Source organism: Perna viridis, chromosome 3 (assembly GCF_037379345.1).
Source record: "Perna viridis isolate PV_CMFRI_1.1 ecotype Kerala chromosome 3, ASM3737934v1, whole genome shotgun sequence".
Taxonomy (NCBI): Eukaryota; Metazoa; Mollusca; class Bivalvia; order Mytilida; family Mytilidae; genus Perna; species Perna viridis.
The window spans coordinates 18,256,908-18,274,880 of NC_142447.1; the positions used below are offsets into that span (position 1 = coordinate 18,256,908).

The 17,973-nt window shown below is 33.5% G+C and overlaps 1 long non-coding RNA gene across 1 annotated transcript; it reads right to left on the bottom strand.

Moving 5' to 3' along the window:
• Positions 1-606: 606 nt before the first annotated feature.
• Positions 607-4,627, bottom strand: LOC148621287 (uncharacterized). Its single transcript, XR_015921143.1, has 3 exons — positions 3,624-4,627; positions 2,217-2,410; positions 607-774 (listed from the first exon to the last, which is right to left on the bottom strand). It is a non-coding gene; the product is annotated as an uncharacterized LOC148621287 (long non-coding RNA).
• Positions 4,628-17,973: the final 13,346 nt, after the last annotated feature.

The window sequence follows — 17,973 nt, forward strand, 5'->3', positions numbered from 1 at the left end:
TGAGCAAAAAACTTCTCCTTGTTTGTGCTTTCTTTGACAGTGATTTGTAATAGATTACATGAACAAATATGTCAATATTGTTAGTTTTCAAAGAGAATTTACTAAAGGTTGTCCTAGTCATTGTTGGCTAGATTTGGCCCTGAGTTGAAAATATATAAACTATACACTTTTTTACATGAAATAGTTACCTTTCTCTGGGAATTTTTCAATTCAAACAAGGATACAAACTCTTGTTATTAAAACTACCATGCAGTTTAAAGATCTTTAAACTAAAAAAAAACTATTTGTACCTCATATATTTTAGCAATTTAAGATTCCAATCAAGATGGAAAATCAAGGATAAAGAGATGTAGTGAATACAGGAAATACTATTTCTTTCTTTATAACAAATGCACTTTGAATATAAATCCATCTTTTCTACTTACAAAACAAAAAGGTTACTAGTGAAGTACCACTTTTTGTGACGAATAATTATTGCGCTTAAGCAGAGTGTTTTATACCTGTCTGCCTTCTTTCTTTTTTTTTATTCTGCATGATTGTTTCACCAATATGTATTACATTAAAATACAAGTAACTCTTATGTTTTTTCAACAAATAAGTGCTACGAAATCAGACTTTATATTTGTAGTTTTTATTAAGAGATGTTGACATGTACCAGCACTTGTGAATCATGAACTTTGTTTCATGCCTAAATAGTATCCCAGCACAAAAATAGTCCATTTTGCTTTTGCTTTCTTTTTGCTACATCTAGTGAAACTTTAAAAGGGATTACCACTGAAAAGAAATCAAGGAAAAATTGATAACAGTGCCTTTGATAATTGCAATATGTTACAATATGTAAATGCATGAAAATATACATGTATTTTAGCCACATCATATGGAAGTACAGAAACCTCCTCTTGATGAAAAATATTCTCACATCTACAAATAATTGTGTGCAAAATCAGGCAAAAATAGAGGTTGGGTGGTTATCATTGTCCCAGGTTTTTGCTGGTTTTTAAGCCACCTAGTCAGTACTGGTTGATTGAAATTTTGCAAACAGTATTTCTGTAACATTATAATTTCTGTCCTACATTATAAAAAGTTAATACAATAAATATATATTCTATTTTAGTGTTCTAAAATGTTATTCTTAAAATATCTCTATCAGCTGTCTTATTAAGAAAAAAACCACTTCTTTCTCTAAAATAATTCAAATTTATCTTAAATAAAACATAACAAACTTTCCAAAAAAGAGTACAGTGTACTTCATGAGCACATCTCTGTTTCAGTAACTTAATAACAGCCTTTTACAGGTAACATAAGTAAGAGTAGAATAGGTTACTTTTCACCTGACTGACAGGTGGCCATTGTTAAAACAACATCGCCTTATAACCAGGAAGATCATTAAAGTGGTTGGAAGTGGTGAGTTTAAAACAATAAATTAAAGTCATTTCATGTACTAGAAAATTCTAAATACAGAAACTAGAAAGTTTACTAATGTTATTGCTTTACGGCTTCTCCCATGGATGTGTGCCCCAGGTGGTAGAATGGGGTACCCCTGGTGTGTTGCATGCTGGGGTTGTCAGGTTATAATACGGAAAACCTGACCGCAAACCATAGTGGTGCACCGTGTTGGGAAAGATGCCACGTTCCTCGCACGTTAAAGAACCCTACTGTGGTATTCTCCCGGAGTAGGAACCATAGGGCTCCGCCACAGGAGGCTAAATTGCCCGACCCTACCCACCTCTCCCTATTTCCAGTGGCAATCAAAATTTGTCGACCCCATTGTCCTTGTGTCCCATCCCTTTTTCATTTCATCATCATTTCATGTTCATTTTATCATCAATTTCATGTTCATCGTCTGATTATAGCTGAAATATTGCTGCTCGGACGTTAAACCCCAACAAACAAAAACAAAGCTTCTCCCATGTATGTATTTGATACATGTATTATTATATTACAAATATCATAATTTAATGTATGAAATCTTTAATTAATACTGTGCTGCGTATGCGAGTAACCATAGTTAAAGTACATGCACATGTATTTTTGTAGTTTTCAGTGCAAATTTCCTGTTCACGGACATACAAATGTAAACTGCAAATTTTGTCAAGACATATGACAACTGTTGTACACTAGCAATGTTTACAGTAGACCTATCACCAGTTCTGAAAATTTTAAATCTTTGTGTACATTGGAAATATATGAACAAACTTATGTATACCTTCACTTACCTAATACATTGTACATGTATGATTGTCCCTGAAAATCAGCTCTTAGGAAAGGTCTACTTTTGGGTGCCTTGATATCCATCATATTTTCAATCCACAAAGAATTTCTAATCTAATCGACTGTGTACTTTATGTGTCATGAAAATCCTGTATCTAACTTTAAGATCTGCATTCTAAATGTATATCTTGACAATGCACTAAAAAAGAACCATATTGATAATCAATTATGACTTACATGTACATGTATATGGATATAATACACATGTAAATTCCATACTGATTATTACTTGCCAAAATCTGTATCATATTTTTTTTATTATACCATATAGGTCTAGGGGTACAAAATGTACGCGAAATAGGTCTAGGCTTGTGATTTAGGGTATGCGATATAAGTCTAGGGTGTGATATAGGATATGTGATATAGGTCTAGGGGTGTGATATACTGTATGTGAAATAGGTCTAGGCCTAGGGGTGTGATATAGGGTATTTAAATCACAGGTCAGCCACAATGATAATGATTGAAAATTTGAGAATGGGGCAATTTTTAATACAATAAAAATGTAATCAAATCGTTTTTAACGTATTTAGGAAAATTTTCAACTGTAATGTCATAAGCGGGGACTCTTTATGCTCTAAAAGTATGTTTGGCTACATATAAATACCTATTTTTTTTTACCAGATATCCCTCTTTTTTGATAGATCAAGATCAACTACTGAATGTGGTAAATATGCCACAGGGCCTCATTTCATCCCAATCTAATTCAGATTAGATTTTAATTGCTCCCCCTTTTTTCTTTGTCGCATGACTTCATGTGACATAGAAAAACGGGGAGCAATTAAGATCCAATTTTAATTATATCGCCTTTACCTATGAAACAGAAATTGTTTATGTTTCTGCTTTGAAATCATAGTAATTTAACAATTCGAATGTTTATTTTTTTAGTTTAAATACTTCATATTGTGTGCTACATGACATTTGTATGTTTATTCATGTACATGTACACATTGCTTGCGTTTTAAATTCCTGGGATCAAATCAAACACACACGATATATATAGGACTTACATGTATTTAACAGTGCAATGTGTATAAAATATAGAACAACTTGAAAACTCTATGCATATGTGAAAATATTTTTTATCAAAATCGTTCACAAAAATACCTGTACTTTACAAAAACTATGATAGAAGACTTTCAAACCTTCAGGATCTGGCACAGGCGGGTCCACACACTTTGAAAATGAGGGGTGGCATCTTGGGTTCCTCAGAAAAAGGGGTGTACTAGGACATTATTTGCCATTTTTGTCAATTTTACACATGAAAATTATAATTTTCCCATAAAAAGGTGGGATGCCAACCCCACTCCCGCCCGCACCCTCACTGTAATCATAAACATTAAAACTATACTTACGGTTTTTGTACATCACAGAAAGCGTACATTGCAGCTCCGAAAATCTGTTATTAGAAGCTCCCGACATTCTCAATAGATTTTTACAGTCATGATAGAAGTCTATATTTAACTCCTTGGTAAGATTGACAAAAAAATAACACTTTCAAACCTACAGGACCCATCTTGTTATGGTAGACATTAACAATATCAAAGAGTGTACATTGCAGGTCCAAAAAATCCGTCATTAAAACTTCCGACATCTTCTTATGAATGTTTGACCGGGTTGCTCGAATAACCAAAAACCTCGGTGTTAACCGAAAACCTGATTGAAAATCCGAAAACCTCAATAAAACACGTTTTTGGATGGTATAACTGCTCACTGTGTTATTTAAATACACTTGCAAATAAGTTTTTATATTAGTATATTCCAACACTTTATAGATACCTAACGAAAGTCTGTAATAATCAATATGGCGTCAGTATTTTGAAATTAGTCACTTCTCCTTCCGACGCCATATTGTTTTCGGTTATTGGAGGCACCGTGTTTGACCTGCGTCAGGTCAATTGGAAAACACAGTCCTGCTCGCTAAGACAAAATTCAAATAGTTTAAATTAAGCACATAATTATAGAAATATTGCAAACAAAAGCTTTGATGTCATAATACTTCCATCTCTTACGAAAAATAAAGAATCACATATTGATCGGCAGCGGAGCGATATACTAACGTAAATTTGCTAGGTGAAAAAGGGGAGAGTAAAGAGAACAGACCGCGGAATATCATTTAGGCGGTTCCATGTGGCAATATCCACTGCCGGTTGAATCCCACTTTCCGACGATCTCGAAGTTAAGTTCAGGCTATAAATAGCCTTCCTTGACAAAAAAGAGACGTGTGGTGTATGGGCAACTTTCTGTCAAGGCGTTTCCCGGTTGTTTTGTGAATATCAATACTCTGATTTTTTTAATTTGCTTTGACCAATGCTGGTTTTCTGACATTACTTTGCAAGACCTGGTAGGATACCATTGACAGAAGAGAGTCTGTTTACTACATTATCCTGAACAGCTCAGTAATATGTTATTTTTTATCTGCTTTGCTAATTAACAACTCTGAATATATGTGTTTGTCATCACTATTAAAGAAGAAAAATGGAAAATTCGCACATTGTGCAATGAAAGTATCCAAGAGTAGAAATAAAATAACAAAACAAGATCATTTTCTGTTTCTTTAACTGTAATTTGAATGTACAAACCTCCTAACCAAGGAGATCAAATGGCTCGTATACACAACATATGACATAAGAAACATTCTTCAACCTTTGTAATTGATTCCTCAACTGGCTTTTTTAACATAGCCGTGTTTTCGTATTGCTTGCGACACGTGGAACAACAAAATCTTCAGATCAGCAATGTTTACTTTTTCAGTAGGGCTACATTGGCGGTCTGTGTTTTATAAGTTAGCTAATAAAAGAATTTACATTATTGTTCTTTAAACACGTGGAAAAGACATTCTAGCTCCATTCCATGCTATTTGACGTCTTGTATAAATAAACGTTTCACAGTTTTAATAACATCTAAATTTACTACTCCTGGTATTATGATGTTCTTGTATATAATTACCATCAATTAAGCGCCCTCTAAAATACATCAGCGTTGAATGATTACTGCAATTAAGTCGTTTCAAAAACACATCAGTGCTGAGTGATGAATGGCTATGTTACAAGATTATAATTGTTTTATAATTTCTATTGTATGGAGGTGCGAATATCCAACCCTAGTAATGTTGGTATTAATAAATTCAAATCAAATGTTCAATATTATAGCTATAATTATGTAAATTTTGCTTTTCTGATATATAGAGAAGGGAAGAGAGAGAGAGAGATCCCTCCATCTTTCCTAGGTTTTGAATGTGTTAAAATGTGCAACTATCCTTGTGAAGCCTTCCAAGTGTTTTGATTAAAAACTTGATGCCAATTTCTAGTTTCTTTGACAAAGAGTAATCAAGGGAACCAAGGTTCTAGTGGTAATCAAAAGAATGTAATCCAGGGACAAAGACCAGACATGGAAAGCAGATATACACAACAAAGAACATAAAGTAACTAAAATAATACATACAAAGTAACAAAAGCAAGTGAGCAACTCGCTCTCCACCAAAAACTGGGAGCATGGACCAGGTGCACCGGTAGGGTAAGCGTTCTCTGCTCTTCTAGAAACACCCGCCGAGATGCTCATAAAAAGTCAAGTCCGGGGTTGTCGAAAGAGGACAGAAACGCAATAATGGTTGGAGTAAAACAAACACACAGAAGTGTTAAAATACAAAGCATGTAACTCAAAAAATTATGAACGAATGTTTCCACAATGAGATGAAGGTAAAGACTAGGATTGAGACTACAAATTGTGCGAGTGATATGTACACTGACTTTTTTTAGTAGAGCGAGGATAATGTCAAATAAGCTTTTAAGACAGGAATCGCCTGAATATAGCTGAAATATTGCTGCTCGGGCGTTAAACACCATGAATCTATCAATCAATCTAAGACAGGAGCATGTTCAGCCTTTCTTAATATTATCACTACTGAAGTTGTGTGGTCTTCATAACAATTTGATTAACCAAGTTAATTACTACCTCACAGATGAGACAAGATAACTTCATAAAATCTTTGAAGTTTTCAATTCTTGGTGTGGTTCAGTTGATTTTCGCATGAATTAGTACTATGTGACATCAAGTTCAAGATCAAATGTTCTAGCGTTCTTGTTGATATTTTCCTTTGTTGATGTTTGATCATCCACATTTAATTTGACCAAAATAGATAATTTTCCAACATTTCCAAATTATCTACCTTATGCAAATTATGAAACTTTGTTAAATTAAAAAAAATATCACCCTAGTGTGAACAGCCGCGCACCTAGTTTTTTTTATGGGACTCCTTTTTTGACTCTATCTTGACAGCGTGTCTGGGAGTCTATCACCGGATAATATTAACTTACAATGTAACAAGTATCAACCGTTCGGAACACCTGATGTCAATCTTGGCTCTTTTGTTGTGTTTTCATTATCTTCGGTTTCTGTATGTAATTGTATTTTATCACTTTCGCTACATTGTGTGTAGATCGTCTTTCTGTCATGTTTTTACGTTCAGGCCATGTTCTTCGATTTTGATGTATCTGAATTGTCTCATTATTGACGGTTTTTTTATTTGCCAATATTCAATTACATTCAGCGTATTACCGGATTGAAAATCCGTCGAATTTGACGCTTGTCTGATGTTACTCGCTTGCAATGTTCCGGATGCTGCTGGTGGAGGGAACATGCTTACCCTTCCAGACCACCTGATGTTATTCATGCATGGTTTTGAGGGAGTTAGCATTGCAAGTGCTTTGGGTTTGTTAGTGTGCTCTCTTGTTTTCCTTATCATTATTTTTGTAATTATGTCATAGTATTTTATTTTATTGTATAAATAGTGGTCTAGGGCGCTGAACTTAGTGCAGGCGGTGTTGCCATAGATGTTGCAGCGGTACGTGTTCGAGACCCGCGGAGGGAAGTTCGGAACGACCAAAAATTTGCTTCCCAAATTTGACAGTTCTAACATCGTTGGGAATTTTTTCAGACCCTTCTATAAGTTTACGTTATCTTCTCTGTATCAATTTGATCCGATGGAGCTGTGTAGCGAATAAAGTCGTCACATTCTGAGACGTTGTATATATATATGTACATTGTGTATGCAAAACGTCTATGTTTCGTATATTCACGTTTTTGCCATGTTCGTAGATTTGATGTCTCTGAGTTGTCTCTCGGTTTTGACGATTCGGTATTCTTTTTATTGAGATCCATTATTGACGTCAGCTGACGTATAAGGTTAAGTTAAACTTGACAAATAGTCATTTTTCATATTTACGAAATGCAAGCCATTTTAGCAAGTTTATTGAAGGGTCATAACCCCCACAATCCACACGACAATCTGGTTGACGGTCTCATCGGGGAAAGGAAGAACAGTAAACATTTTTTCTTTGAAACTTCAACTATTAACATTTCGTCAAGTAGATAAATGGTTTGAAACAAATTATTAAAAATGTCAAATATTTGAATTTGATGTCTACTGCAGTCCATTGCTCCCATCGGACAGTTAACCAGTCTGTCGGGTGTGAGAGTTACTTCCCTTTGCTCCAGTTGAAAAAAGCAAAGTTAAAGTCGGGAATATGGAAAAAGGTCTATTGAAAAGTAAAATCGAACATACATAAACAATTTTATTTGTAAGCAACGAAGAATTACATTTTATTGCAACGTTCTATAGTTAAGCAAAAGATCTTATCTGTTCGGTTCGGGAAAATCCATTACAGCGCAACTTCTGAGAGACCCATTCAATACAAAAGGAAATACGCATATATAACCGACAACAACATTTTGGTGTTTCTAGAGAAAAAAAGCAGAGAACATTCTTCGCTCTTTTGAAGCTCTAAGCTTATCCACTAACATCAAGTTTTGTATTGTTTAGGTTTAGTCTGGTAGTTGTGAGTTTATTGTGTGTTTTTCTTTTTGTATTGTATATGGTGCTTGGATGTGTTGCTTCTTTGTCCATCACTTTATCAACGTCCCTTGTATTTTAGGTTTTTAATACCACTGTTATCCTGACTATAATTGACAACTCTTTACTGGATATAATTTTCTTTCTGTGTATCAAACTCGGTCTCTCTCATGCGGACATTAATTTTGCCAAAGCAGAATAAATAGCGGAGAAATATTAACGTATGAAACTGAAGCTACTCTCAATATTGCCTTTAAATTTCAAATATTCTTCAGAGGGAAATTTCAACTGAGCTTATAGACACATTTTTTTACACCAGAAAATAAAGTCGAGAATGAATGTCAGAGCCGGATGCAGATATTTTGAAAAGAGGGGTACCAGGCTATCATTTGCTCATCTTTGCTTTCACTAATTCTGTGTGATATTAACTAAAGACTATCTCCCTGGATCTGGCACTGAATGTAGATACGGATATGTCAACTGTTATTGAAAGAGAGGACGAGTCATAGATTGACTTGTTGCACTCCAAAAAGAGCAATTATTGACGGGTATATACATAATAGTTGTCTCTCGATCAATCTCGTAGATAACCAGGTAACGACGGCATCCTAAATCAAAAGGTTAACTTCTCACATTATCAACTACTATACATGTATGTCGATTAATGAAATGAGAAATAAGGCTAAAGCCACTACTTGAATGAAAATGAAGAAAAAGAAAGCCCCGTAAGTAAACAAGCAAAATACAATGCTGTTTTTCGTTCATTTCAGACACAATGATTGCATTTTTGCAAGCTTTGTAGAAGCAATTTGCTTGGTAGAACCTTTGACCTACTCTTCAGTGTAATAAATTAATGCCTTTGGGCTTCATTTCACAAAATTTATTTCGGGTGATTTTTTTTCTTAATACCATGACGCACTGCCACGTGCCTGGGATTCCCTTCAAAATATTTGGAAGCGATTCCAAAAATGTCCCATTCATAAAAGCGAATATTTATCTACCGCCATGATTTATTTGTTGTTTATATAATCTGTAACGTTCAATATTGGATTTAGCTACCGGAAGTTGCTTACATTCCAAGGATAAATCAAATAATACAATCATATATTGATAATCTTCAAAAGGATAAATATGTTGAAGCGATTGTTTGGGCGAAACTTACAAGAAATTTTAATCCTTTGGCACGCGTTCGTTTTCAAAATCCAATAAATTCTTATTAATACATGATAACTGTGATATTAATAGAGAGCTCGAGTCCATTCCATCTATAAATGAGACGTACCTAGGTGGGATTTGATTTGTGTATATTGTTGAAAGAGATACAGTCCGAATGGAGTCGTTGAATGTTTGCACAGTAAATAAATTTGTTGGCTTGCCTTGTAATTAACTTTCGCTCTTAAACTTTCAATTTATAACTGTAAAGCCGATTAGATAATACCACGGTTGTTACGAATACGGAGCGACCTTCTCCGGATACGATTCCGAGAGTTATGTTAGATATGCTATAAATCGCTATTATAACACTTTATATTTGTACATTAATCACTTCGGTGTCTAGGGCGGGAAAATATGGCTGACAAGCTAGAGAAATAGACATCTGGTGGGCAAATAGGCTTTAGTTCGAAATCTTGATCATCTTGGCGCTTCTGATATTTATTTTCATCAACTATCGCGGGTCATTAGAATTTGACAACTTCGTCAACACTACAGTATCATTATCATTATTCAATCGGACATATTTTTGTCTCTTTTGGAACTGTTTCAATACCAGGCACATTTGAAATGTCAGGAAAGAAATTTATCAACAGGCACCCTTCTTGTTTACTTTTTATGATAGACCTAAAATTAATGATGTCATAACGAAATAGATAGACATTGACTCATTAACATTCATCGCCCGACTTAGAAATGTAGATATGATGACACGAGCAAGTGGTAAAAAATTCCAACATTTTCACTTAGTAGTCTTAACTACTAAATGCTGAATGACAGAAAAAGAAATGAAAGATTACTGTAATATTTTAATGTAATGTTTATCATTAAACACCTTTAATCCAGCGGTCATTCAGGAAGTCCTCCATATATGAGGTCATGTTAAAGTGGTATTACTGTGTCCCAAAAAAAACGAGTTAACCGTACTAAAATATTGGTAACAAGTTCAATCCAGATACAATGATAGATCTTGTTCACAAATATTTACATTGATACAACATTGTTGGGGGCTTTGTCAGTAGGAACAAATCAAAGTATACTTCTCTAATGAAAGGGGATGCTTCAAGAATACATTAAATTGTGAATTATCGGTAATCGCGCATACATTTATTATTATTTCATGATATACCGTTGTCATAAAGTTTTTTTTTTCATTTAATAATACAAAGTTGTTAGACTATTTTTTTTATATTTTATGAATCGGTAAGATAAAGAAAGCTGCTGATATATATATATAAACGTCTAAATATGTTTAACATCACCAGAAGATGGTAAAATTTAAATTAAATATTTCGGATAACAGATATCCTTCCTCAGCATAAAACTCATAAAACTATATGAGCATAAAACTCACAAAACTTAACGAGCATAAAACTCACAAAGTTCAAGATCAAAACAGATTCAGAAGCTGAATCGCGTACGCTGTGGGTGATTGTACCTTTATCAAAGGCTCACATAAGATATATATATATATATATATATATATATTCGTGCCAGGTTGCAAATCTTTAAGTAAAAAAGAAAATGTTTCGGCATAGATTCTTATACTCCATCATCACGAATTAGTCGATCGCTAAGTGTGTTGTTACTTTTTTCCATCGATATGAATTTGTCGGTCAATTAATTCGTGCCTTTTTGCACCACCAAGACGTCTCAAGAACTTTTAGTTCGGTATGTTATTTCGATAGGTATTTTTAAATTGTATCATTCTCTATCTGTTCGATAATTTTATCATTCTTCATTTGCTTATTTATCGTTCGATGTAGCATGTCATACTCCTCCAATTATGACATTATCAATCTCCCGTTCTCAAAACTTATGAAATAATCGATCGGTCCATCGGTATCACCATTATGTTTTTGGTTTCTTTGGTTACAATTCACCTCTTTATTAACCTTTTAAGTTCAGTGGTTCTCCATACTGACTTTTATGTGTTTTGAGCGTGAAGATTTTGCTTCTTCGGATAATTGTTTCTTTTCTAGTTTGTTTTCTCCATTGTCTAACGCCATTAATATTTAGTATATTTGTAATATTGAATTTTAAAAACCATTTGGTTTTTTAAAAGCAAATTTATGCAAGAATATTTGAAAAAAGTCATGATGCATATTTGATTTGAAAATGAAATATTAGCCGGTTCTGTTCAATTAAAAAATCAATAAAGTTTGTTTACAAAACCTAAATTTTCACGACTAATATAAATTGTATTAATGAACTATGAAACATTTAGGAAAAAGTTTCTATCCGTCAGAAGCGGTATGAATAGATCGCATCAAAAGACATTTTGAAGCGGAATCCTTTTTCCTACAACCTAATCCCGTATCATCAAACATGGCTTTACTTTTCTCTATACAAATTGAATATGACAAGAAAATAATAAGAGGTATTCCAGAATGTCTGTGATAGAATGATAGAATGTTATTTAAACGTATTTAACCTGTGGTCAAAGAGGGGGAAACAGTTATAATGAGTCTTTGTTTAGCTAAAGGATGTGTAAATAGGAGCGACATCGCCTTAAATGCTAAATTAGCCTTAATATTTGCTTCGAATAATGTTTTCAATTGAGTTTGACAGATAACTTGATGAGCTTGTACCATTTCATTTTTATTCTATGAAATGTACATTTTTCAACGTCAGAGCAATAATCTTTCCTATCGTTTTGTAAATGCTTTTGATATGAGACCTAAATACCATGCTTTCGCTAACACCGCAGCAAATATATTTGACAATGATAAAACGAGTTTTCATAACATGGGCAAAAACAAGACGAACCAGAATATATTCGTATGATTGAAATTTATCCTGCCTTTGAAATCATTTCAATTGAAATAATTTGCTATCTAAATGTCTGAAAAAGGTTATATATATTTAACAAATCTGCCAAAAGCCTTTGACAAAGTCCATTGCGGTGAAACTAATTCTTTTATTTATCACCTATATAAAAGTAAGTTATGAGATTGACACTGCCATCCCTCTTCAAAAGAAATAAAAAAGAAATTTTTAGCCGTTTTATTCCGAATTTGCTTTATTTTTGTATCAAACACGTGGTGGTAATCTTTTTCCAACAAACAAACTCACGGTCTTTTAAACGTTTTCTCAAGTACAATCCCAACACATTAGGCAATGTTTTGTGAAAGGACCTCTTAAGAGCCTCGATGTGAATTGCACAGGAAAAGTAGTTTTTGATATTTTTATTGGATCGTTGAATTTACTGTGTGAAAATGATGCAGTTCATTGTTCTGATATTTTCTATCCAGTATTTATTGAAAAGTAAATGAAAAGAAAGGTAAAACTTATCGGCCGGTGCTGTTTGCTAGGTAACAGTCTAAAGTCGATAGAATATGCCGCTTTCCACATTATCCATAAATCACTTTTGTTAAAATGTTATCTGTTTTTCATTTGTTTGGTTCGGTGCTTGCTATCGTTCATAATTGCAAATAAACATCTGGTATATTCGCCCCATTCAGATTCGCGGGGTATTGTGAAATATTTGTCATCTTTAAACAGGGATTTTGTCCATTGTACATGAACAAATCTGTCTTATTTTGCAACAAGACAACCTTAGTCTTACAATCTTCACCGGTCTTTGTTAACTTAAAAAAAAACATAATAGAACGTTTTCGGGTCAAAACAAAAATACTTGTTTTGAATTTTAGTCTACTAGCTAATCAGAGATATTTTTAAGACGGACAGGGGAAAACTTGAGGATTTACAGGTCAAAGTAAGAGATCTATTTTCAGTTTCAGCCAATTGACATGTAGCGGATTTTTTCTAAAAAAAATCATGGGAAAGGGGAAGCTTGCAGTAAAAGCAACGAAAACAACTCGAACAAAAGATAATACATGTATGTTAACAAGCAAAAAAGAAGGAAACGAGTTGAGATCAGGTTTTAAGAAGTGAGAATGTGTTTTCGTTATTGCTAAATGTATTTGCGTAAGATGAAGTGTTTTTTTTAACGAATAAAAATCAAACAAACACAAAAAATAACAAGAAGTCCATCTTATATTTGCAAGATGCTTTTCACAATAAAGATAACGCAAAAAGGGTGCACTATTAAAATACACAATTGCCAACTACATTGTCGCTGGGCATTGTGTAAATGATAAATTATTAAAGATGTTACACGACCGACTGCACTCTCTGTTTCTCGTGTCACTGAAACGGACTTTTCCGAAAAAACAAACATGAGGGTGTCATTCACATTTGAAACGTCCAAAACATCAATATTAGGGAAACTAAACAGCACTTGATATAAAATATACCTTAACAAGACGCCTAGAAACTACGTTGATAAAATATAAAAATTATTTTAGCAATTCTGTCATTTTTAATTAGTTCACCTGGCCATAGGCTAAGTAAGCTATAAATGCCATCACTTGGTTTTACCGATTTTGACTAGTGGCAATTCGATGTTGCCCATTTGTGTTGAAATATACCGGAAATAATGAACCGTAATGGAAGCAGGAGATTTAGCGCACTATAAAACCTGGTTTAACCCACCTTTCATTTTGGGAATTTCTGTACCAAGTCAGGAACATTGCGTTCGGTTTTCAAGATTCTATTTTTTTTAACTTGATACTGCCATTTGTTATACGGACTTTCCTTTTAGACTATTCTTTTTGACAATACTGCCTAGATTAAATCAGTTCGGTAATTTTGTTATATACCCCCTTTAAGTCGTTTGAGAAAGGTCATGTTCATGTTTCAAAGTTATTGTCTTCAGATTTTGTTGAATCTTTATAAGAAAGCTGGTGAGTTCGTTTATACTTAAAAAAAAAATGCTTATGCAATTAAAGGACAGACGCACTTCCCATTCTAAAAATGCATTTTCAATATTCTTTAAAAAGAGAAACAGATTAAATTGAATTTTATGCTAATCTAATTACTTTCATTATTTTGTGGACATTTACTTGAAATATTTAGTCTCGAAAAACATGTAACACGTGAAAAATATAACATAAAAGAAGAGGTCAAACGTATGCTATAATGAATATGGTTTCGTTTTCACATTACGAATTACAAAACCCATTTAAAACTCATTCTTTTTGCAACGAATGTAATATGCTTTTGAAGATATATACTTCTTTATGATGTGACAAACACTATATGATAATAGTGAGGCTTTTATTGTGAAATACATGGCCATTATTGTATTATAGATATGGATAAGGTCATGTTAAAGAGAATGGCTTTCCATGACAAATTGATTTCGAACGCTTCAAATGAACGTTTTAAGTCATTTACTTTTTCACTTCATTGAAACAAGATCTAAATTTTATTCTAAACACTTCACCATTTTTACCGAAATGTGTTTTATGAAAAAGGGAAAGCTCATTTATTCGTTTAAAGGCTTTTGTATTTAAAACTTTGTTATTTTCTAATCTGGCGAATTTCTTTTGAAAAAGAAGTTGCCCGAAATCTGTGTCAAGAACGATTTATACTTTATAGTTACATGTATATTGGATTTGTGTTCAAATGGTAGCAATCGTTCATTGCTTGGTGTTATTTTTTGTCAAGTTGTGGATGTTTCAATTATCCTTAGCATTGTCTTTTTTTGTTCTTAACATTCTAAAAGTACAGTGTATTGTGACATTAGACCTTTTCTCGGTTTAGTGTCTGCTTTATGTGTTTTTCGCTTTCAAAAGATTGTATTGATAACGATAATGAACTATTCGAGCCAAGACTTATTTTTAAATATTAAATATTTAATAAATAAATAGCCAATTTTCTGCTTCGTTTTCGAGATTTAATCATAAAAATGTTTCAAATATAGAAGAAAAGGTTTATAAAATATAATTCTTGCATCTGTCGTTTCTCTACAATAAAACGTTATACGGCATAAACATTTACTTTGTTTTGTAATAAAGACCACTTTACATTACCGAATGAATGTAATAGTTATGAGCTTGTAAAGAAATATAACGGTTTGTATCAACTTTCATTTATTCCTTTACCATAACGAGAAATATATTCATATACATATTAAAGGCTAAAAAAGACTCGTCAAAATGAAAATTATACGGATTAATGAAGAAAAATGGGAAAGACTGCCAACAAATGATGCACGAAAATACCACATAATCCTATTGATATGAAAATAAACCTTTAAAAAAATGAAATAAATTTATCAAAAGATTTGTCATAGTCGACTAATGTATCAACTTCTATACATTGTGTCATTTATATAACAAATAAAATGGCCAATATTAACATTCTTGGTCAAAAAGGGCGTTCACCATTGGCCTTTTAAGTTTAAAGTTTGAAAAGAGCTGATAAAACGTGTGACACTGTCTTCAAAGACTATATCGTTTTAGGAATATAGAGGGAACAAAATTGTGGTAAAACAGATGTTTTAGGGTATCGGGAAAACCTATTAAGATTTTCATAATTTTGTCTTACAACTCCGCTCGTTTGAATGTAATGATTCACAATCAACTTTCGACGTTATCGCTCTATGGGGTTTCTATTAGATGGGAAAAACATTATTTCTATATAAACACCTGATTTCTAAAGTGCATTTTTGTGGCATCTGTAGTTATACTTTTTGCATATGGCAAAGTGTACTGAACAGAAAATTCTTTGAAAATACAGTATCAAAGTATGATTTAGGTTTATCAAATTTTGACTTTTTCTTCTCGTAGTAAAATGTACGTTTGATAAACTTCGGTTAAATGCTACGTTTCTTTTATATATATATTTTAAATAATTGAGAGCATAGCTTAGAAAATCTGAATAATCTGAATAATCACATTATGTTATGATGGTCCAACGAATATTTGATATCAGTTGCTTTATGTTTTAATAGTGTTATTAATCATACGACGTAGTATAAAGATGTCCAAATATGATTTAAAATAGGTAATGATAATATAATAAAACAGTATTACAGGTACAAAAAACTATTGAAGCAAAATGGCGAATTAGCATACTACATGTAGTAAATTGACTCTAGTCGTAATTTAGCTCAGATTTTCAAAATGGTATATGGGTTAAGTGGTAATGTGCAGTCTTCAATTTTGTTTTTAATTGGCATGCGCGCTTTATGAAAACGGTCTTCCGTGGAGCAGGTGAACAGGCAAAGTACCGACTAGGGACCAAAGGACACTTCTGGGAGTGAACCTTCAGTATAACAGCTAATATCGATGTATACAAAAATGTACAGTTTTAAAATCCTTAAAATTTGAAACTCACGAAGGTCGGTTACAGCATTGCTCTTGAAATCAGTCCACCCGACTAAAGAATCTGAACATTTAAATGTGGGTTGAGTTAATTATTTTGTTCTTTTCTTATAGCGGTTTCTGTAACAGTTTCTAAGCTTCCATACAGTTAAGGCACGGATCGCGTTCAAGAAATGCGTGCCGGCTATACGCACGCCCTAAATAAAATTGTTTTGATGAAATCCCGATTTTTCACAAATTCTATCCCCAAAATTGTCTTGCTCATGCTCTTCCCCTTCCTTTGAAACTATTTAATATTGGAATCGAAAGAGAGAAGAAAATCTGAAAGTTGGATTTTTATTTCGTTTATTTTTTGCAATTAGAAAATGTCAAATTTATCCCCATTGATATTGCAATTCAAATCCACCACCAGCATAAAGAGTCCTATCTCAGTCCTCCAGATTTTTATACACAGATCATTGTATATGGCTATTGTGTAAAATTTCGATAAAATGAATCAAATAAACTGACAAAAGGATCATTAATTTAAAGTGTTAGTGCATCAATCGTAATGGAATCGTTCTTAAAGAGACCCAAGAGGTTCGCCATTAATTGGCGCAATTTATCCTCAATAAGGTCACGTATGGATCATTAAAGAATATTTACAAGAGGACGGGATCAATCATGAATTTTATCGGAGCTAATATGTATTTTAATTTCTTCTGATTACCCCAGGGAAATTAGTTTCCCGAAAAACGACCAAAAACAATCACCTTTCAGATTAAAAACAGAGAAAAGTTCCTCAGTGGAAAACAATTGTTCATAAGGTCCTGTGCTTAACATGACACCGGTAGTTTTAGTTGCCTTTTCTGGGGATTCAGAGACGCAACGTATGTCTGCTGAATTGCGCTATTGATGTAGAATATAATGACAAATCAAGCATAAAATTAAAACTATACAGTGTTTATGTTATGTTATGAGCACAATTGTACACAATACTATCTAATATTTCAGCTACATCCAGGCGATGAACATGAAATGGATGATGAAATGAATATGAAATGATGATATAAATGAAAAAAAAAAATGGGATGGGACACAAGGATTATAGGGTCGACGAATTTTTGATATGGAAATGAAAATAAGGAGAGTTGGGTAGGAACCGTTGCGCTCCGTCTCAGGAGGCTAAACTGCCCGGCCCGGGCAATTTAGCCTCCTGAGACGGAGCGCAACGGTTCCTACTCCTGTTGAAAACAACATCAGGGTTTTTTAACGTGCTAGAAACGTGGTACCACTATGATATGCGGTCAGGTTTTCCGTATTATGGCCTGGCGATCCCAGCATGTAGCATGCCAGTGGTAACCCATTGCACCATCTGGGGCACACAACCCAGTTGCTCTGTGGGCAGAGCACCCTAGACCCCGGCCAGCGTTCTGAGCACTATTTCGTCGCCTTTTACGACAAGCTTAGCGCTGATGCGGGCCTTTT